This window comes from Tyto alba, unplaced genomic scaffold, assembly GCF_018691265.1.
Source record: "Tyto alba isolate M040663 unplaced genomic scaffold, T.alba_DEE_v4.0 Super-Scaffold_6, whole genome shotgun sequence".
Lineage (NCBI taxonomy): Eukaryota > Metazoa > Chordata > Aves > Strigiformes > Tytonidae > Tyto > Tyto alba.
In genome coordinates this window covers 10,881,185-10,904,289 of record NW_024881327.1, presented here as the reverse complement: position 1 = coordinate 10,904,289, position 23,105 = coordinate 10,881,185, and the positions used below count along the sequence as shown (strand labels likewise).

The 23,105-nt window shown below is 40.4% G+C and overlaps 1 protein-coding gene across 6 annotated transcripts in view; it reads left to right on the top strand.

Annotated features, from left to right (window-relative positions):
• The window catches only part of FAM13A (family with sequence similarity 13 member A), a 139,060-nt gene that overhangs the window by 31,819 nt on the left and 84,136 nt on the right, over window positions 1-23,105 (top strand). The window lies entirely within an intron of this gene.

Sequence of the window (23,105 nt, the reverse complement as noted above, 5' to 3'; positions counted from 1 at the left end):
GTTTATTGAGGTTTATAGAACTTATTTGCAGCCAGCTATTGTTACAATCCTTAAGATTTTTATCCAAGTTTCAATTTAATTTCCTAAACCAGTGAAGGTCTGGAAGAGTCTCTGTTGATCTCTAGGCACTTCTAGTTAGAGAGAAATGGGTGAAGTGGGTTGAGTGTTCTGATTAGCTGTCTGCTCTATGTGAAGATTTTTAGGATCATAAATAGCTGTTTTTTATTGGGCAGTGTTATGTGTGAACAATTAATTCTCTGACAGTATATCTGCACTGTTGTGCATTTATAAGTGTCAGTATGATATAATAAAATGTTGTTTATGTTTTGCTTTGTAACAGAATTCCTAGTGTGTATAGGTATGATCCTGATAGATTTTTGTGGCACTAAACTGAGTGATAACTCATGTAATGAAAGATTAATCAGTCTTGAGTTGCGGTCAATTTTATCATCTTCTTGAATAAATATGTTTACAAAACCTACAGTAGCAACAAAATAGTAATGTTGAACGAAGACCTTTCATTTCCAAAGATCTTAAAGTGCTGTTCAGACTGCAGCTGTATATGTTTCTATGTTGTATAGCTAGCCAGTGGTATATTGTTACAAATGTGATGAAATGGGACCTTTGAATAACTGATTAGGCTTCTCTAATGGTCAAAGACAGGCAGTGAAGAGGATTTTTGTTTAGTTCAGTGGGAAGGGAAATCTGGGCAGGTAAACTATTATGAGACTCACTCTTGAGAGATTTCTGGAATTGCCCCTTCCGCTGGTTTCAGGTGATACGTGTCATCTTTAGTAGTATGATGTTTTTTATCTCAGTATTGTCTTCAAATAAAACATACAACCTATTACCTAGTCATGCAAGGTTACAAGACTACTTTTTTTCCTTTTCTTTTTCACCTTTTCCCTCTAATGCCTTTTTGACAGAGCACTTTTAGTTTTAGGAACCAGTCAACTCCGAGCACATAAATGTTTGCACTGGAACACAAGCATTGCCATGATGAGGACATAATGTTGTTCCTGGCTTGATTAGATATTTGCGACAGGAATTGCAAAAGACTTTTCCCTTTCTTCCCCCTCTGTGTGGTAGAATACATAGCCCTGTCCACCTGATGCAGAAGAGGAAGCAAGTCTGTTTATAAAATTAAAATGATAGCATTAAAATTAAATTAAAACCCAATGTTACAAAGTCAAGTAAAATTATAAATGTGCAATTTCAACATTATGAATATAATGTAGGTGCATTCTGATGACCTGTGAACAGGGAGATTTCGCTCCCTGAAGAGCTATAGCAATTGGTCTGTGCTAGCTTCTGCGAAAACTACTAGTTTCAAAACAACCCTTTTATTTTAGATGCAGTTAACTTCTTGCATTTTTATCCTGTTTGTTTCCGGTCTTCTAACAAAAGCTGTCACTTCAGTTGGGAGGATTAGTTGGAAAAATAGTTCTTTGTACTTTAAAAGGCAGAAAAAGTGCATGCGCTGTGTTCTGCAAGCCTGCTGCTAGATTTCTGAAGAGGCAAGCAATCCACCACGTGGAGCTGCATCTTTTGATGATTGGTGTGTGTAAAGTGTGTGGTGCCCAACCCAGCCAGGCAAGCCCCTAAGTGAATTTTTTTATGGCAAGGAGAGTGCTCCAGCAGACTTTGGTGATGCTATTTTCAAGTGGAGTGCTTGCTTGCTCCTTCCGATTGAACAGACCAGATCATTCAGCCCTTGATAGGATTTGAGCCTTTCATCCCTGAGGAGAGGTAGGAAAGGTAAGATAGTCAAAAAGTTCTGCATCTTGGCTTGAGTTTGCTGCCTTTGCAGTCAGTTGTAATGCTTCATCTCCACTGAAAGCCACGATGTTTCAGATTATTTCCCCAGATGAATAAAGCAAGATTTTGATTAATAAATGTTTGTTTTCCTTCCTCAGCTGTTTTTACTTAAATACCGTAGCATGAGGATCTAATCTCTCGACAAGATCCAAGAGAAACTGCTGAAAACTCACCAACTCCATGACTGAGTGGGCTCCCCCTGAATAAGTCCCCCTTCTCCGCCACCTCAGTGCTGTGGCCACATGGTTATACATTCAGCAGACACAAGAGCAGTCCCTCATTTACGTCAGGAAAAAAGCATCCACTTGTAATCCATGTTACACTGCCCTGGCCAAGCCTGCAGGGTCTAGATAGTTTCCTTTATTCTTCTTTCATGTCTGGGACCATTTTAGCATCGTGTTAATGGTCAGCTTTCAGTACTGGATTAATTCTTTTCCATCGGCAGGCAGCGGGAACTGATCTCCTTTGAAAATCCTTTCTGAAGGTTTCAGCAAACATTTCCATTTCATTCAGTATCCCCTTATTTGAGCAAGTCACGTCAGTTTTCTCCTGCCTGGGCCAGGGAGTCCCCAAGGGGAGGAGGGGTTTTACATGGGAGATGTGAAGATGGGTGGAAAGTGCAGGAGGAGAAGGAGCACCTGTGGAAGTCTGTCTCCAGTTTTCTGTTTAGTATTTCTTCAGCTAGAATTTACTTTGCAGTTGTCCACCCGTGAGCAGATGGGCATGTTTATACTAAGGTTATATAGTGATTCAGCCAGAATGACATTTTAAGATGTGAGCTGACAGGAAATGAGCAATATGAGATTTGTAGGGAGAAGTTTATAAGCCTCTGAACCCTTCACCTATAGCAGATTCAATCTGGGGTGAGGAGGACAGTTATGTTTAGGCTGTGATTCAGAAAGGCAAGCGAAAAATCAGATGATTCCCCAAACAATTTCTTGTGTAATTTTGAAATAGCTTTCCAGTGCTCCTAGCTCCACTATTTCTGACAACTCTGTATATATTATTAAAACAGAATGTTTCTGCCCTTGAAGTTCATTAAAGCGTTCATGAGATTATAAATCTGTCACTTGTGGTGTTACTAAATGCAATCCTGAATATTACACAAATAAGTTAATGCTAAACTTTATAAAGTAATAAATGATTATGCTGATATTTCTTTAGCTAGAATTTCACCAACAATATTTTCATTTTAACACGTTCTGAGAATAAAATTGCTAAGATTTAGCACTTTTAAAGGGGCGTAGAACAAGCATCTTTCTATCTTGCTGTCCATATTTCTAGTATACTATAAATTTTTTTAACCCAGCTAGCAAGTTTTATAATTGAGATGCTTAGGAACTTTGCTTTTACTCTCTTGTAATTTTTTCTTTAAACAAATGCCCAGTGATATTATCATTGCCCCATGATAATACCACATAGCAAAAATGTAGAGAAAATAAGATCCATATGTGTATATGCGTCCCAGTCTGTACTTGCACATGCTTTACTTGAAATGTTTTTTCGTTCACTGTCTGTTGTTTTGGGTTTTTTTTTTTTTTTGGAGGTGAGGGGAGGAGGGAGGCAGAATATGACATCATGGTTTAGCACTTGGGAGCGGTCCATTTTGGTCCGTACAACATCATCTTTCCAAAGAGAAGCATCAAAGTCAGCACCACGAAACAAAGTATAGTAAAATAAGCACGTGAGCCCCTGCTCTAGCCAGCTGTTTCTGAGCATCTTTGTTGTATCCACGGGGAAAAATGAGGCTAGGAGGAAGGTGAGAATTTTTGTGCTAAGACAAATCTCTCAGCTCTTCCTGTTCAGATTCCTCAATGTTTATTCTGTTTCTTATTAATTAGTCATTCAGTTAATCAGGTTACACAAAATGATCAGCATTATTCCTTCAGTATAAACTGGCAGTCAGTGCTGTCTTTGTAACAAGGACATATTGCAGGCAGTCAGAACCGGTCCACAGTGAGGAAGTGTAAGACATTTTTCAGCCTGTGGGGGTTTAATTCTCACTGACCTCTGCCCTTAGCTTCGTTGGTAGCAGCTTCAGAAGGGCTCAGTGCTGAATTCCTTCTCCCGTTATAAGAGTAATGAAATGCTTGTTGACTTCAGTGTAAGTCCTATGCATTTTTGAAAAGCCCTCTTTTGAGGACTATGAAGATCACGGTTTGTCCAGGAGGAGCTGGGTACGCCCTGGTGGGCCTGTAACATCCACTGCTTTGCAGGGTTGCTGGTACCGCAGAGCTTACTTGTAATAAAGAGAGCTCAGGGCGGCCTAAGAGCAACAGGGGTATGTGATGCAAGGCACACAAGGGGCCAGACACTCTGTATGTGTTTGAATATGTATGCTCTTGAAAATATGTTCTGTCCAGCAGATCCCAGCAGCGTTTGACCTTAATCGCCAGCAGTGAACATCTCAGTTTCACTATTAAGAAAGGGGCCTGTTCTCTGTATGCTGGAAATCTTGCACTAGTAATTAGAACAATATAGAGACACCTAGGGCTCCCTAATTTACTGCATCATCAGATACTCTTTTTAAAAGTAATGTTGCTGAATTGCATGTTTGAAATACTTTTTTTCCTTGTATTTTGATTTTTAGATGAGAAATGCAAGCTAGCTTTTCCCAGGCTGAATTTAAGCAACTGTAACATGAGATGCAGGTCTGGAGAGTCTGGTTTTCTCCCATAGCTGGGTCATGTTTTTCTTTTAGATCATACTTTTTCTATTTATGAATAACATTAGAGTACATAGATAAATCAGACTCCAGTTTTCAAAATTGCAGAGGAGAATAAAATGTTCCCCTGGAACTGATCTTAGCTCTGCTGTTATTGAAACATACACACAGAGTAGGTACACCCAACAAGAGAGCAATGTTGTTGTGTCACTTTGTAAATGTTTGTTTACAAACCGCGTAACAGATTGAAACAGCTAGCATTTATATATGGGATTTTTCCCTTGAGTGCTGTTGGCATATAGAAAGAAGAGTAAAGCTGCCGTGGTATCTATCTGCTGTTCTACCTTCCTATCATTTACACTATACTTTGATAGCCAGAATTCAGCCAAGCTGTTTCAGACATAAGTAATAAAAAGCAAAATCGCAGTTTGCAAAAAATGCATCAGTGCTTTTCAATATGAAACTAATACCCTATTCAGTTCCCCTTTCATTTCCTTCTGTTCTCCCAAGACTATTTTTATATGTGACCTTTTACCTGAGACCATATCTCTTAATAAACAGCTAAAGGTTACTCTGTTTCACTTCAATACAACCTTAGCCTAGTGCAATTATTGTCATGAAACACGTACAAAGGTCATGAATTGTGATACGAAAGCAAGAGAAAGATGCGGAAATCCATTATTTTTAGAGGACTACAATATAGAAAAGGAAATGACAAACAGTAATAATCCTGTGATATACCTCAATGCTGGCAACTACATCAGTACAGTTTATTCTTTTTGAAGAAAAGGTATAATGAATGACTAAAGCTGAACTGATGTAGCAAGTATTTTTCCATTCCATTGAAATTTACCAAAAATTTGCCAGGGTTCTCTTCTAGAGCCAGTAGTGCTAACTATTCAGGATGTAGGAGATGAGGTCTTTTTATGCTGGGGTCTTTCTCAGACTTTTCTGCTGATGTTAGTCATCTTGCTAAAATTAATTCAAGTTCATAATTGAACATAAATACATAATTGAACACTCTCGCCCTTCCACCAATAATCCTGGTCCATCTATCTGTCCAAAGAGATAAACATAAATAAGTGCAGGAAGAGTAACTGTGTAAGAGACATTGCAGAGTATCTTATACCCTGCCTGCAATTTAGTCTCTCCTTTAAGGATGCCCTTGGTCTACTGTGTTTCTTCATTCATGTGGGAGGAAGCTAGGAGCTGGAGTACTCAACCACCTGTCTTTATTAGCGTCAGCATTTCTTGATGTGAAAGAATTATTCTCTTGAAGAATAAATAGGTCAAAGAGTATTCTAAGGATGTTCTAATCTTTCCTAATCATTGATGTCTCCATAGTTAATTGGTTTAAAGCTGTTATTGAGGTGGAGTCTCATGCATTGTAAAATCTGCATTTTGTATGACTTGCAAAAAGTCTGCCAGGGAGAGAAAAATTTCTTTACAACACAAGAGCCTTCCTAAGGAAGAGGACCCGTTCCTTGGGCCAGTATAATTCATCTGATACAGGTGTAAGAATGCTGGGCTGGGATCTGAACGAAGTGAGTTCTTTTCTGTTCTGGAGGGTATGGACAGGTCGGCTGTGCTCTGTAGTGGGTTTTGGTAATTACTAGCATTTGTAGCAGAGTCGTACCTAAGGATCTTATCTGAGGGTCAGGAAGGACTGCTATGTTAACCCAGAGCTAAAAGATGGTCTTAGGCATACCTGAGGGAGCTTACAGACCTGTTGAGCTGTTTGAGCGATACGAAGGATTCAGGAGTTTTGGTACTATGGTAGTACATCTCATGGAAAATTATTTAGAATGGGCCAGTGGAAGTTATTATTATAGTGTAAAGTTAGGAAGATCTGAAAGTCTCTAAATTTGCTACATTCACAGATGTAGGAGATGACTAGAAGCTTTGCTTTATGCTGACATACTTCTGTCTGGACCATTTGCCAATAAATATTGCCTATCAAAGTTAGGAAATTAAATGAAAAGTCTTTGCCTTTCCCCATGAACTTCTCAATTCTTACTTAGAAATCATTAAAGAAACTTAGTTCAAAACCTGGATTTTAATAGTGTCCTGTACAGATGCTGACGCTTTACTTTGGCCCAAGTACTCTTGATAGTAGAAAACTTCCCTTAGTAACAGTAGTGGGGCTTGATGGTGGCAGTTGATGTGGTGAGCAGGTGCTCTAGTTTGGGCAGTTTTGGAGAGACTCTGCTGCATCATTCAGACTTGACAGGTGGGAGGTGGCAGTTTTTCCAGGTGGGTTTGTCTTTTGGGGAAGTGTGGGATGGAGAGGTGGTCACTGGCAGTTATTGACAGTAAGCAAGACTTGGGTAATTTTTCAGATGCAGACAGTTATGTTACACTGATCATTGAGCACATACCATTGAGCAAAGCAAAGTTTGAGCTTGTTTTGTATCTAGTATTCTGTACTGGAGATTTTTTTCTTCATATGAGAATGGAAAGTATGTAATTGGTAATAAGCTTTACTCCTCGCAGCATTCTCCGGAGGTCCATAGTGATGCTCACAGAAGAGTGATGCTCAGGTAGTACTTCTGCATGGGATGCATGCTAGTCATTTCATGGCTCAGATTTATCCCAGCTCTATAGTAGCCATGTCATTGGTTTTAAAGGAAATCAGGCTTTAAAGCACAACAGATTTTCTCCCATAGTTTCACAAATTTCACAAGCAACACTAAAAGTGAATAAATAGAAAGCTCAAAGTATTCTCAAGCTTTAGTAATTCAGAGATGCACAGAAATGCATATAGGTAATTACATAATAAAATTATTTTTTTACGCAAGTAAAAAAGCTGGTATAATTGCATAATCTTTCTTAGCAGAAACACAGACAGACATCTGCTCTTTAATTCTTTGCAAATGTGACTTGACTAAATTTTGACATTTTTAGTACTCCATGTGGAATGCAGGTGCCTGACTTTAAATAGTCAGATTTTAAAACTACGACTTACATTTACTGGTTGAATCCCAATACCTGAGAGTGCCAGGGTCAGATTTCTGAAGATGTACAGCTATTTAATCTCTGCTAATAGACTTAGGAATCAGCAAAACTATGCTCAAAAATACCTTAAATGACTTAATTTTTTTGAGCTTCAAGTTCACATTATATTCGAAAAACAAAATATATTCCAAAATATGCTTAGTTACTGACGTGTAACATATTATTGGGAATGAGCACATGTTCTTTCTATTTTCTGGATTTTAAAGGGTAATATCAAACAGACTGCTAGTCCTTCAGAAGCTAATATGTAAGAATAAAACATTTGCAACAGTGTATTCTCAGCTCAAACTGTGTTTAAGGTTCTGGTTTTGCTTTGTTTGTTGTAAGTTTTCCAAGTAGCCGAGGAACATAGGCAGCCTGAAAATGTGACTGTGAGGCCTGCCTGGTGCCTTCTAGTAGCTTTTGTCTTTCAACTTGCATCTTTTGTTTTAATGGTGGCAAGTTCTTCCCCTTGTCTTAACTAATGTAAAGATATGCTGTAAAGTTAAAGTAGGAGAAAACAGCTAGTTTGTAGGAGGAGTGGTATAGTCTTGTGCTTGTGATTGCCTGGTTCAAACTGACATGGATTGGAGGGGACAGGAGATTTGCAAGTGTTGGAATAAACTGTAAATATGATCTTTTTTTAGAGAACCACAAAAATATACTTGTGTGCACTCTGCCCAGTGCAAATAAATCTCTTGCCACAGACTGTATTGAGTAGATTTGTGGAGGTTAATGTTTAATACGTTCTTAGTTATAGCTGCTTGCTGTGTTCTCAGTATATGGATCTCCTGTTCCCTTGGAAGCATTATTTTGTGTAAACTAAATGCATTTTTATCCAGAAACACATCAATCTACATGTGCTGTTACAGAATCCATGATGAAGCAGTTAACAGTGTGCTATCAAAGGCTTTTCTGCTTTTCATTCACACACTTCTGTTCTTGTTTTTCATCTCCATTCAACGTAATGAGAGTAATTATTGTACTGTGTGATTCTTGCAATCACTGACTGTTGCATGCTAATCTTAATAGTATTCAGTCAGCAGCAAGCCTGATCCTACGCTAACTGCAGGAATGTTGATTTCTAACTTTTGCTAGCCAGTGACAGAAGAATCTGGTCTCACACACCTACATGACTCACTTCGAGTCATTTATCTGCAATGACTTGTACGTAAAATTAGAGGTATGCTTATAATGAAGATACAATGCCATGAAAATGGGAGATGGAAAGGACCTATGAGATCACCTTGAAGATCCTGTTACAGTACAGAATGTATTTTCTGATTCTTTTTCTAGTTCAGAGGTAAATGCTTCAAGAACAGGAAGTTTATAACCCTTTTTTGCTGGATTGTTACGTGGTCTAGTGGAATTTCTAGTGGACTCTGAGCTTTTCTGCATTACTCTGTTGATTCAGAGGGCCATAAAAAAACGTACTAGTTGAGCTTGGGCACATGCAGTGCCCGTTTATTGGTAGGCTTAAAAGTATTGCTCCCCCTCTGTTCAAAATCCCTAAAGCCTGAACTTGCTTTTTTTACAGAGTTCAAAACTGCATTGTTTATTGCTGAGAAGGAGAAGTGATTGAAGGGTGGGTAGCTGCAGTGAACCTGTGCAGTCATCATTTCAGGTCCTCAAGTTCCTTTGTTAATGAGTTGACCACGTGGTATTGCAGGGCAGGAGGAATACAGAGGTAAAACTTATTTATCTTCCTTGAAGGATCTCTCTGCACTTTATGGGATATAGTACAGTTCAGGCCAGTGCCAACAGTGTCTTTTAAGCAGCAGATTCCTTCATTACTGTGTAATCCGTTGTCATGCTCTGAACGGGAGAAGTACCATACATGGAGATGGAGAAAGACAGGTTTCTTGGCAGCTTGTTTGAGACTTTCCAACCTATATGGACTTCAGTGGAGCAGCTCTGAATTTTGGCACAGCTTCACACTTTTCTAACTCAGAAATCCTTTGGCAAACACTTACTTGTTTACACCTCAGATAGTTAGCCAACAGGAAGGATGCAGGAATGTGATGGGTGCTGTACTGACTTCTGTTCCCTGGCTTTTGATGGTCTCATTAACATTTGTCCTTTAACAGCATAGCTGATATTTACGGAGCATTTGCTTTAAGATTCCTTCACTGGAGGTGGCATATTTATTTTAAGAATATATTGAAATATCAAATGATGCCCATTGTAACTACAGTAACTGACCATAATTTTTATAGCTCTCGCTATTGTTCTGAAAGGACAACTGAATACAGGCATGAGCAGAAAGTCTGCCCTGTGGGAAACTGAAAACAGAAATCATCACCATAGTCAGCCTTCTAAGTTCATTCCTACATCTCTCCTCTGACTGTGATCACCTGGACATATTTGTGCTTCTTACTCTTGATACATCTTCTGTTCAAGCTAGGAGAGTCCAAAGAAACCAAGTGAATAAAAGGCAGAAGTTATTCCCAGAGGAGCAATGTCTCTGTAGCCAGGTGTGAACTCTTAAGATTTGGATAGAAATACTTATGTTACCCATGCTGTCTGTGGGGATGTCCTGACTCTACATTCAGGATAGCGACTGAGGCTTGATTTTTATGTTTCTCAAGAGGCCGTATGCTTTCCTGCTGCACGGAGGTACGGTGACTATGGGCTAGATATGCTCACACAAGGAGTGGGTACAAACTAACTGTTCAGCAGTAGTTGCCTGATCTGTAGTGCTGTCCCCATCTAAGCATGCCCAAAAAAGGATTAAGCTGATTCTTCATGCTCGTAGTGTCCAATTGCCTTTGTCAGAGCCTGTGACAGAATTCCTGGTTGGTGCGAGGTGTCTGCTTATGAAAGCAACCTTGGGACTCACTACCAAAGCTTCACAATAATTTGAGATAGCAGGATGCCTGGTATCTTATCAGCATCTCTGCTATGCTTGATACTGCTTAAAAATACTAAAGCTGAAGAGATAGCCACCAGTGAAGCAGACATCATAAGAAATACTGTTACTTGCTGTGGCCAAGCAATGGTAGATCCATCTTTCTAATCTCCATATATGAAACAGAAATGCAAAGGAAAAGGAGGTGAACGCTGTTTACAATCCACTGACTGGTTTTACCTATGAGACTGGTTTGTCCCTGCTTTATACTTGGTGCTGATTTTCACACGTGCATAGACTCAGTCCCAGAGCATAGGAGAAAACACAGACAGCCTGATGTGTTAGTGCATTGCCTGGGAGTGCAGCCACAGGAGTTGAGAAGGGGGAGTTTGAGATCCTTGGAGTTCAAAAATGAATTTGTGAGTGACTTTACAAGAGTATGTGGAACCAGGCTTATACATGGGGCAGATTTAAGTTACCAGTGTGAATGTTGAAGTAATTACATAAATTTAAAAGGGGAAACTGAAAAAAAAAAAATAATAATACCAAAGGCTAGAGTCTTTCTCAGTGTGTTCAGGCCATCTGTGACACAAAGACAGTATGTGCCAAACCATTAGCCAATGGAAATCTCTAGGAAGGAGTGCAGGAGAGGAGGATTTCATATTGTCCCAGAAAACATACACAGAAGGAATTTGGTATTACCTCAAGAAGTGAGAGGTGTTTTTGTTACTATGTAATTTTTCCTGTATACTACTTCAAAACTAGGCGGTATATCTCCCTGATGTGAAGTCATGCAGTGCTTGTTTTGCTTTGAGCTTTTTGGGTGTTTTTTTTCAGTCCATCAGGGAGTCCTCAACATACCTTTCGCTGAGATTCCTCATTAATGGGTGCAGTTGCCAAATCAGAGACTTAAATATTTCATTTCAATTTGCAGTGAACTGGCTGTGTGCTCAGCCACAGGCTGCTATTCCCTGCTGTACCTGCAGACCCCTGATTTGTGAGGTCTACCTCAATCCCACCCTTTCCTCTCCTCTTGGAGAAAGTTCTCTCCACCTCCATTCAGAACATTGCCCGTGCTAGGTTTCCTTCCGCAAACAGATGCCACGCAGCAGTTGGCGATTGCTGGGAGCTTGTTGTATCTTCTGGCTTGAGGCCCATACATGTTGTCACTTTTTGACCTCTATCCCATGCATGCTGCACACTTGCAGCATTTTGACAAAGCTGCCTGTAGAGCTGCACAGTGTAGGAGGCTGCAGGGATTCCCTTAGGCAAATGCACCTGGCCTCCTGCAGAAAAGTGGCCTTGAGATGTTGCTGGTTTGCTCCAACCTCCTGTTCTGTACCATGGAGTGTCCTCTGTTTGAAGATAATCTTACTACTGTGTTGATTTCTTGAATTTTAATGTTTTTAGGGCAAGATAGCTTTGGGTTTAAATTACATCTTTCTGGAGTGTACAATTTTTATGTTCAGACTTTAGGGAGAATTTGGAATTGGTTCACTGAGTCTGCCCTAGCAGAAGTGTCTCCAGTGTTACTTTTTCACTGTTCATCCAGACCTTACTTGAGGACTGGAGTGTCAGTTATTTTTGGTAAAGCACTTAATCAACAGCTTTGATATTTGGAATTGCCAGTTGCACAGAGAAAACAGGAAAATTTTCTGTTCCTTAAATATCAATAGTGTGAGTGTTGTCCCAGGTCATAATGAATGGTCACTTTGCTATCAAACTATTTTGTATTGGATTTATTTTTCCTCCATACCATGCAGCAACATATTTACAGTAAAAGGCCTTTTTCACTGGTGGTGAAATTATTCAATAAGTTATGTGATATTTCTTCGGGAATAGAGTTAATGGGGAAAAAAAATGGGGTCCTTATTAAAGTCTTTTAGGGAACTTCTACTTGCCATTAAGTCTAGCCTTCTTAGTCATATACAGACAGTTCAAACTGAGATACTGACTGTCTAAATAAATAAGTGTGGAAACACAGGTAGCATGGGTGAACACGGGGAAATACACGGTGAACATATGCATAGGTCTTCTCCCTATGCCTTTCTATATTAGGCAGATTCACTGAGCAGGGTAGTTTGTCTTAGTGTTTGGCAAGCAAGTCTGGGAAGAAGATAAATGTAACAAAACACTTTCCAGTTAATGCAGCTGGAGGCCAGGGTAACAATATGTGGTCCATAGGGTGGGTACCACTATAGTCATGTTCAGTGATGCCTTAAATTTAGCGCAGGGATTTGAATAACATAGCCAAAGTATGCAGATTCTGGGATGCCCCATTTCTGTAGCCTTGTTTAAAGATGAAGGTAGCTGGAACTGATTCCTCTATGCATCTTCTTTTCATCTTGCTCATACAAAGAACAGTGAGTAGCAAGCTCAAATATATCCACTGAGACATCATAATTTAAACAGCACTGATGAACCACAGGTGCAGTCTCCTAGGGTGGTTTCATGTGGCCTTAGACCAGAATCAGCTGCATTGTACAGATTTGTTTTTCTTCAGATTTTTCTATCAATCAACAGCATTTCTGTAGTTTCAAGGAATTTGTTTTGGTAGAGAAGTAACTGGGGGAAATTGTTACGATCTTAATGAATCTCAGTCTATATTCAGAATCCTGTCTATTAACTTTAATAAGTAAAATAAGTGTCTACTGCTCTTCATTTAGATTAGCTCTGTGGATCTGATGCCGTTAGAGACAGTGCGTTTATTGTGATTTAGGTATCTGCAACACCATTAGTAATTAGCTTTCTGTTACAGCATTAATTTAAAACTTCACTTAAGATGGACAAAATTTGGTACAGCAGTTACAAACAAGAAAATGGTCCTAAGTCTGACACAGGTAATTCCTGTACAATTTTAAGTCCACAGGCTTTGACCAGTCTATAAAAAAGACATGACTTTGAAGAAATTTCCTGAAACAAAATTATGGGATTCACAGCCAATGACAAGTGAACTAACAAGGGAACTAGAAATACGTTATCTATACAGTTGTGCTTGAATTTCATAGGCTTTCTGAGAGTGTTTGCTAGCTCCCTACCTCTGGAACCATGCAGTGTTAACAAAGTTTTTAAGTGTGTGTTTACTTTTAAGCATTTAAGCAGTTCCGCTGTTTGCAGTGGCTTCTGTTAAATATGGAGGCCGTGGTGATGCGGTTTAAAGGAAGATAATATTTGGCTCTTTGAATCTAAAGGGTCTTGTCCACATGAATTTGCATAAAACATCAGAACTTGGTTGAACTTTAAAGCTTCATACACTTTAAAATTGCATTAAATTTATAGCTTTGATATCTGAGTAGGGCGGAGTACAGAGGAGGTGTTTTAGTGATCTAATGCCTAAAAATACAAGTAGAGTAAGAGAAATCCAAATTTGGCAGTGGCAGCTGCACAGATTGTAAGGATGACTGCATTCATCGTGACTTTATGATTTCAGTGTGGCAGTTAATCAAAGAAGGATTTGGGGCTTGGTTCTGAATATGGAAGAGAGCTGGTAACTGAATTTTGAAAGTATGTATTATTGCTTATGATATCTGTGCCGACTCTCTGCTAAATCTGGTAAGAATTACAGAGCTATTGATCTTTGTTTCCCAGTGTCAGTAATTTAGGATGATGAGGCATTTTTTCTTTGAGAAGAACTTGTCAGCTGTAATATGCCTACATGATTTTAAAATCAATATTGTGGGTGGTAGGTGAAGTGATGAATCAAGGTGGTTTTTAATTACTTCTTTACATTTTGTTACTTTCTGAACTGAATCTATGCTTCGGTATGTATTTGAGCACAAGCACATTTTTCGCACTTAGAGCAGTCTTACTAAAGATGACTGTTCTCTTGCTTTAAGTTCAGTCCAGGCCTAAGGACTTAAAATCATAGAATGGTTTGGGCTGGAAGGGACCTTTAAATGTCATCTAGTCCAACCTCCCTGCAATGAGCAGGGACATCTTCAACTAGGTCAGGTTGCTCAGAGCCCCATCCAACCTGACCTTGAATGTTTCCAGGGATGGAGCAGCTACCACCTCTCTGGGCAACCTGTTCCAGTGTTTTACCACCCTCACCATAAACAATTTCTTCCTTATACCTAGTCTGAATCTACCCTGATATCTAGTCTGAATCACAACAGGCCCTACTAAAAAGTCTTGTCATCTTTCTTATAAGCCCCTCTTAGATGTTGAAAGGCTGCAATACAGTCTTTCCAGGTTGAACAACCCCCAACTCTCTCAGCCTGTCCTCACAGGAGAGGTGTTCCATCCCTCTGATTATTTTTGTGGCCCTCTTCTGGACCCCCTCCAAGAGGTCCATGTCTTTATTGTGCTGAGGACTCCAGAGCTGGACCCAGAACTGCAGGTGGGGTCTCCCCAGAGCAGAGTAGAGGGGGAGAATCCCCTCCCTCGACCTGCTGGCCACTCTTCTCTTGATGCAGCCCAGGATATGGTTGGCTTTCTGGGCTGCGAGCACACATTGACAGCTCATACTCAGTTTTTCATCTACCAGTACCCCCAAGTCCCTCTCCCCAAGGCTGCCCTTAATCCCTTTGTTCCCCACCCTGTATTGATACTGGGGTTTTCCCTGACCCAGGTGCAGGACCTCACGTTTGGTCTTGTTGAACCCCCATAAGGTTCACATGGTCCCGCTTCTCAAGCTTGTCCAGGTGCTTCTGAATGGCATCCCATCACTCAGGAGTGTCAACTGCACCACTTAGCTTGGTGTTATCTGGAAACTTTCTGAGGGCGCACTCAGCACCACTGTGCCGTTGATGAAGTTATTAAACAGTACTGGTCCCAGTACAGACCCCAAGGGACACCACTTGTCACTGATCTCCACCCAGCCATTAAGCCGTCGACCAGTACCCTCTGGATGTGACCATCCAGCCAATTTCTTATCCACTGGATAGTCCATCCATCAAATCCGTGTCTTTCCAAGAAGGATGTTGTGGGGGACTGTGTCAAAAGCCTTACGGAAGTCCAGATAGATGACATCCGTAGCTCTTCCCTTGCCGTAATCTCTACCATTTTGGAAAAGAATGCCAGAGTAATTCAGGTGTGTTTAGATTATATTTTCCCACAGCCTCTCTTACACCTTTGTCCCTACTAGTGTAGTACACATAGCATTCAAACTGTGACTTTGGCATTTGCTTCCACATGCACAGAAATTCTGTGCCATGGCCAGTAATGTAATGAGTCAGGCCCTCCTTTGGAGCAAAGGAATAGGAAGTGAGAGAATAATGTAAGAAGTGTGAGGAATGTAACTGAAAAATCTCACTGCAGAATTATCCCTGTCTTTGAAAGCCTTTTGGACCTGGAAGATACATGGTCCTTACAGCTGCAGGAGATTCATCCCATCCAGATTCATCTCAGAAGTCCCTGACTGCAATAAAATGGTGGTGAAGCTGGTGTTGTGTGAGAGCTGACTGCACTGTGAAGCTTTGGAAGAAAACACAAGTACAGCATAAATACTTGGTCTATTCACTGAATAACTTCAAGGGCTTTGCTGTCTCAGCAGGAATTTCCACCTGATTCTCTGGGAGAACTTAAGGATAATCGAAACCCTCCAGCAAAAGTCTGCATCTCCAAGCAAGGACTGATATAATTCACTGCTGTTGTTGTTACCATTAAGAGCTTACAGCTCTGTGTATGTGTGATTAGAAATCCCATTGAAATAGTTGGTGTTTTAAGTGGAGTGAACGTGATATATTTGTTTCAAGATGTATCAGTGACCAAATACTAAGCCTGTAATAACTTTGGTAGCTGGCTCATTCCCTGGTTATTTGACTGGGCAGAACTGATTGAATCGGGTTGCTTACCTGTCAGGCAAGAGGTACATCTGGCTGATGGTCTCCATTTCTCAGTCATTCATGCAGCAGAGGTAATGCTGATGAGTGGATAGATTGACATGGAAAGTTTGTGCTGATAGCTAGCCAAATTGAGACTACAGTGGGAAAGAAAATGGCATTCTAAATTTCCTTCATCATTCAGCCATGACTAAGTTTTTGCAAAGAAACATACCTTTTTCTATTCTGTAGAATATTTGTATTGATACACACAGCTTGTAAGCTGACAAATCACAGCCGTAGGCTGACAAAATATGAAGTCCTTTAAAAGGTAATATGGACCTCTTTGTTGTGGTGGCCAGCTCTGAATACCATTTGTTTATGAAGGAAGTTTTTGAGTGAGATTTCCCTTGTCTGGAAGAGTATTATGCTCATGCAGCATTAAGTAAAAGAATGTGCTGTATATGTTTTAAGTACCTTCTATTTTATTGATGGTAACCTTATGGAAACATCTTTATCATCCTTTCAATTACAACATTTAAATACAAACTCACAGCTAGCTTATTCCAAAAGTTCTACGTTTAAATTTTGTAATTACTTACTCAAATGGGTATGAATTGCCTTAGTTATTTATGTGTCCATGAATAGCTTGGGATACTGGAAGTTTTTCCTGCTTGATGTCATGGCTTATACCCAGCCAGTAGCCAAATACCCAGGGGATGGAGGAGGGAATCGGAGAGGTAAAGGGAGACTCATAGGTTAAGATAAAAACAGTTTAATAATTGTAATAAAATAAAACAATAACAATAATAGAAAGTACAAATGGGTAACGCACAACGCGACTGCTCACCACCCACCGACTGATGCCCAGCCCGTTCCTGTCTGGCCATCCCGGAATACCAAGATCCTGCAATTGCAATCCCAGAAGCGAGGGAGACCCCCCTCCTTCCCGGCTGCCCCTCCCTTATATACTGAGCACGACGCTACATGATGTGGAATATTTCACCGGCCAGGCTGGGGCAGGTGCTCTGGCCGTGCTCCCTCCCAGCTCCTTGTGCACCTGCGCACGGGCAGGACAGGGGGAGGTGGGGAGTCCTTGATCTCTTAGCAACAACTGAAAACATCAGTGTATTATCAGCATTCTTCTCATACCAAATCCCATCCTGAGTCCAAAACACCGCACTATTCTGGCTAGTAAGAAGAAAAATTCTCTTTGTCCCAGCTGAAACCAGAACGCTTAAGAAGATGAGTGAGGTACTCAGAAAAGCAGGATGACCTGTGCTGAGGATCTGTATCTTTACTCCATGTTGATGCATATGCACAGAGCTCTCCAGACTCATCTTGGTGTGGAGCAGTCCCTGTTCTTCAAGAACAGAGAAAAATTAGAGTCACCATACCACACCAGATCTTTAGAATATATGGCATATTTATCTTTGATCTCTGAACGCAGGAACTCCTGATGCCTCAAAGGAAGATGAAACATCTCTCTGATGCACCCAGTCAATTATGAAGAATCTTGGCAGTGGTGTGTGTGGGATGATGGCACCTTGACTGGTCAGCTTGTGCCTCTAGGGGAAAGGTTTTCTTGCACTTTCTTCAACACCCATCATGATGTGTGTTTATACTGGTCATAAAACTGACTGGTCTCTATTAAAACCGCAAACACAGTTCCTTGCATCTGAACTTCCTGAGACAGCAAAACTTGAAAGTCAAATGCAGGATATATGGTCTTAATAATTCCTTGTAGTTGTTCTCTCTTTGGTGTTTTAATTATCCTTTATTGGGATTGTCCCTTTGATCATCAGTAGCATCTGATACTATTTTACTTGTATTTAGCTGAGTATGAAGATATATTACAAATTACAGAGTAGCAGACTTCAGCATAGCCCATGCTTTCAGCAGCCATGGTCTGTAACTATAATATAACAGACCACAAAATATCTGGTTCACACTGAATCTGATCTTTGTCAAATGTAGTTTGAGGTTAAGCTTTACCAGATAAAAAACTTTCAGGAGGCAAATATTAAATTATTTGCTCTTCAACCGAAACATCCCTATTCTTTGGGATTGTCCTTGGGTTTACTGTTGTCATCTTCCAAAGTGGAGTTTTTAATGTATTTACACAGATTTAAAGATTTCTCTTTGGCAGACCATATCAGTTAGATTTCACCTGGGACAAAATGCTCCTTTGACACGTCATACCACATTAGGCATCTCAGTATACAGCAATTCATATGTTCAGTTCCTTTTCTGGATAGATGAGAATGTCAAAGGAGAAATTACAAAATCACACAGTGGTTGAGGTTGAAGGGACCTCTGGGGGTCATCTTGTCCAATCCCCCCTACTCAACCAGGATCACCTACACCTAAAGCCAGTTGCACAGGACCATGTCCAGACTCCAAAACCATCCGGGGCAGCCTGAGGCAGTGCTCAGTCACCCTCACAGTGAAAAATTGTTTCCTGATGTTCAGAGGGAACCTCCTGTGTTTCAGTTTGTGCCCATTGTCTTCTGTCCTGTCACCAGGCACCACTGGAAAGAGCCTGGCTCCATCTTCTTTACACCCTCCTTTCAGGTATTTGTACACTTTGATAAGACCCCTCTTGAGCCTTCTCCAGGCTGAAGAGTGTCAGCTCTCTCAGCTTTCCCTGAGAGGAGAGATTCATCAGTCCCTTCATCATCTTCATGTCCTTTTGTTGGACTCGCTACATTACGTTCATGTCTCTCTTGTACAACACTGGGGAGCCCAGAACTGGTCCCAGCTCTCCAGGTATGGCCTTATCAGTGCTGAATAGAGGAGAAGGGTCACCTCCCTTGACTTGCTGTCAGCACTCCTACTAATGCAGCACAGGTCACCGTTGGCCTTCTTTGTGGCAAGCTCATTGCTGGCTCATGGTCAACTTGTTGTCCACCAGGACTCGCCGGTCCTTCTCTGCCAAGTTGCTTTCCAGCTGGGTGGCCCCCAGAATGTACCTCCCCAGGTGCAAGAGTCTGTATTTCCCCTTCTGGAGCTGCATGAGGTTTCTGTCAGCCCATTTCTCTAGCCTGTCAAGGTCCCTCTGGATGGTAGCACGACCCTCTGGCATGTCAGTCATCCCTCCTGTTTTTGTGTCATTCCCAAACTTCCTGATGGTATGCTCTGCCCCATCGAGACCATTAAGGCTTGTTGCTTGCCTCCAACTAAACTTCTTAACAGTGATCAAACAGGTAAGCAATGAAGTCCGGTTAGCATTTGCTTGACGATTGTTGTTAAATCTGAAGGGAAAAAACAAACCAAAACAAAACAAAAAAACCCACAAAAACTAAAAGCAGCATAAAACAAATGTTGAAGGGCTGTGAGCTAAAACACAAAGCATCATACTGTTTCCAAAAGTCTTCTTGAGAGAATAAAAACAGCTGCTATACAAGATGGTATTTTAATGACTAGGCTGTGGCTTTCTTTTCTGTTTGTTAATATTTTTAAGAACGTTATGAGCTGAAAACAACTGCCTTGTAGTTAAGGGTAGTCCTTACCTGGGGAATGGGAGGGATTCTTCCACTCACAGCCATTATAAACCTCACTTGAATCTTTCTTTGTCATTCAGTGGATTGCCTGCTCTGGAGGCAAAATGCAAATGAAGTTTTGCTGCACAGGTAACTACAAACCTCTTACAATACCTAGTACAGAGTGTAACAAGATGCAGCCTGTAGAAATGTGGCACAACATGCAACAAGTTTCCATGGGGGCTTTTTTTTGTTTGCTTTTAAACTAATGCTTGAACTTCTTACAGATTTCTTGTGTGCCTTTGTAATAGCCCTCCCAGGCGTTTCACTGGTTATCCTCCATGTCCCCCCGAGGGTAAGGTTGCACATCAGGCTGATCACAGAAAGTGATGCATTGGAGAAAATTAGAATATCCTTTATAAAGTGTTTGTCTTTTTTTTTTTTTCTTCTCCTTTGTATCATTTAATAGCTTGTCTTCCCAGTATCATCTTGATAATGAATGACCTATAGCATTGCTGTTTTGCAAAGTACTGTCCTCACTTTGTAGCATATTGTTCTCTCAGACTTCATTGCATGAAACGTATACATGTGCATGAACAAAGAAAGCTGCCAAAAAAATCAACTCAAAAAGCATTTAGGCTGCCTCTATCCACAGTTCTTTCATCTGCTCTGTGAGGAATTCAAATTACAGAAGCCTTTTCTACCTGTGGGCACATCTTCATCTCAGTGGCACCCCAGTGAAGTGCTGCTGTTAACAGTAGTTGTGCAGGTGGCATTTTCACAGGGTCACTAAAAACTGTGGAATGAGATAGTGAACATTGTTCCTTCCTATTATTAATATGGATTAAAGACACATTACTTAAGAAGTTTATTTAACTTTTAATACATATGAGTTCAAGGAATACTTTTTTCTTCATGTACTTTTATACTGATGCAACTGAATGAATTTTGCACAGGAAGAAAGTAAATGTAAGTTTAATTCAGATGTAAGTTACCATTACTTGTAGACTATATTGCTAAAGAAATAACTGCTGTGCTGTGGTATTGTTTTCCAAAGCTATCAAAATACTAGCTTATGTATCATCTGGAATAGACCATGGAGAATACTGTTTCCTTCCACTTCTTAGTGATTTTGAAGTGTCCTAAAAATGCAGTGGTAATCCTAAATTTGAATCTGATCTTTCAAACACAGCTTTCTTGCAAAGCTTGTATTTGACTGTCATGCCTTTTGTTGGAAATGCCTGCATCCAAGTGATCTTTTAACACCAGAAAATGAGAAGAAATGAAGACTGTACCAAAACTTTTATTTTTCCTTTTAAAGGCACCAAAATAATAAACAGGTGTTTTAATGGATATAAGGAGCTTCTGTAAATCAGTGTAAAGTTCACGAACAATTTGCACAGATGGAATGTGATACATGCTGTTTGGCAGATGTTGCCCGTTTCCTAGCGCTTCTTCTTGAATAAGGCAGATTCTACAAATGCAGTACATGGTAGCAAAATTACTTAGCTTTGTTAATTGTGTTCTTAGAATCCGGATGCACACAGTATGGAAAGGTTGGCTTCCTGCTGTTTTCCAGGCTTCAATCACTGCTGCCGTATGTGGTACATCATAGAGGTTGCTTGTTTTGCTTACACCTACATATGCTTCCATAAATTACTAATAGGACAGTGTAGGAACTGTTCTAGTTTAGAGGTTTGTGCATATGTATAGTCACCATTTCTTGTTACTCTGGTGGAGAGCTTTTCTGGTATGCATGGCATCAGCACCAGCAGGTGATGGTGAAGCAGTCCCACAAGGCCACGGTGAGAGATGTCCCTATGCAGGCACAACAGACAGTGGTCACCTCCAGCTGCAGAAAAGCTAAACGAGTGACTGCAAGTTTTCAGTGGGGGAGAAAGGCTTAATGGCCATTCCAGCAGAATTCAGTGAGTTGGTACCTCCAGATCTCAGGCCTTGCTGCCTCTTCTTGTGCTTCCCTCCTGTAAGCTGCCGGTGTGTAGCTCCCTGCCTCCCCTCCTCTCCACAGACATGCTCTTCCCCTTTTAAATCACACTGCCGCTGCTGTTTTGCAGCAGCTGAGAGCCATGGCCTGGTGTCCATGTGCTGTGTGCCCAGCTCCGTGTTGTCAACAGCCAGGGACCAGTGCAGGCAATCGGGCTAGCAGAGTGTTGCTGGAAGCTAGGGGTTGTCCAAAGGTGAGGTCCTGACTCCAGGCAAAATGCTCATTGATGTCAGTGAAGACAGGATCTCGCCCAGAGCATGCAGTCCAGAGACTGAAACTGGGAAGCTCTCTTAATGTATCTCTCTGGTTTCCCTTTGCCTCCAATGTATGGATTATATTTCAGTTTATTCTCTTCAGATCTCAGTGAGAAGCAGCTTTTCTGTCCCATGAAACTTTTCAACACACACAAAGCATTAGAAGACTGTGAGTGAAACAAAGTATTACAAAACAGAGGTAAACCCAAGAGTTTTACAAAAATTCTTAGGGTAAGCCAGGTATGAAAAGAGTTCAGGAGTGATCCAGAAAGTATGACTTACTGTCCAGCCGATTTGCAGAAACTACAGCGGGCAGCAGAATTAATAAACAAATGGATAACTAGAGTCATTAGGAGGCACCAGCGTTACTTCTTTAGAGAAAAAATAGTCACAGAGGAGCCAGTGAGCAGGTGGATAGGTATAGTCAATGTAGTATGCTTGAATTTTCAAAAGGTTTTGATAGGATTATCAAAGGTTTTTAAAGAAGCAAAGTTATCTTGCAATTAGAATGAAAGATTTGTCATGGATTAATAATTAGAAAGCAATAAAAATATATCGTTGGTTTATCAGTGGAGAGAGGTTTCCTGTGAAGTCCCTCAAGGATCTTTGTTGGCATCTGTGCTATTCAACTGCTTCTGTAATGACGCAGAAACAGACTGAATGTGCTGGTAATAGAAGATTATTCAAGGTAGAAAAAACTAAAAGCTGGCTACGGGGACTTACAGAAGGGTCCTGATTTACTCCGTACAGGGTGAAAAAAGGATTAGTTGAATTTCCATCACTATATGCTAACAAAGGTCTACAACAAATCTCAAATTATATAAATGTGTATCCTGATGAGCTCCAAATTAGCTATTGTTTTCAGAAAAGAGATCTTGATAATTGCAGAAATGTCACAAAGCTGTCAGCTCATTAAACAATCGTGAAAGCAAATAAGAAGTTGGATTTTGTTAAGAAGCCACCACTAAATCTGCCTACATGTATAATGCTGCCTGCAGTTCTGGCTACATTTCAAAAAGGACTTAGTAGAAGGTGAAAAGGTGTAGAGAAATGCAGCAAAAAGGATCAAACACATCAGAATGACTTCTGTAAAATAAGAGACTATATAAACTGGAATTTTTCTGTCTGATTAGAGACTGCTACTGGAGTACTATAAAGTCAAGAATAGTATAGGGAAGGTGGGTATGGAACAATTATTTGCAATTCTTGTAATTCAAAAACAAGGGAAAGATTATCTGTCACCATATCAAAAATAGAAGTACTTTTTTTTTCAGTCT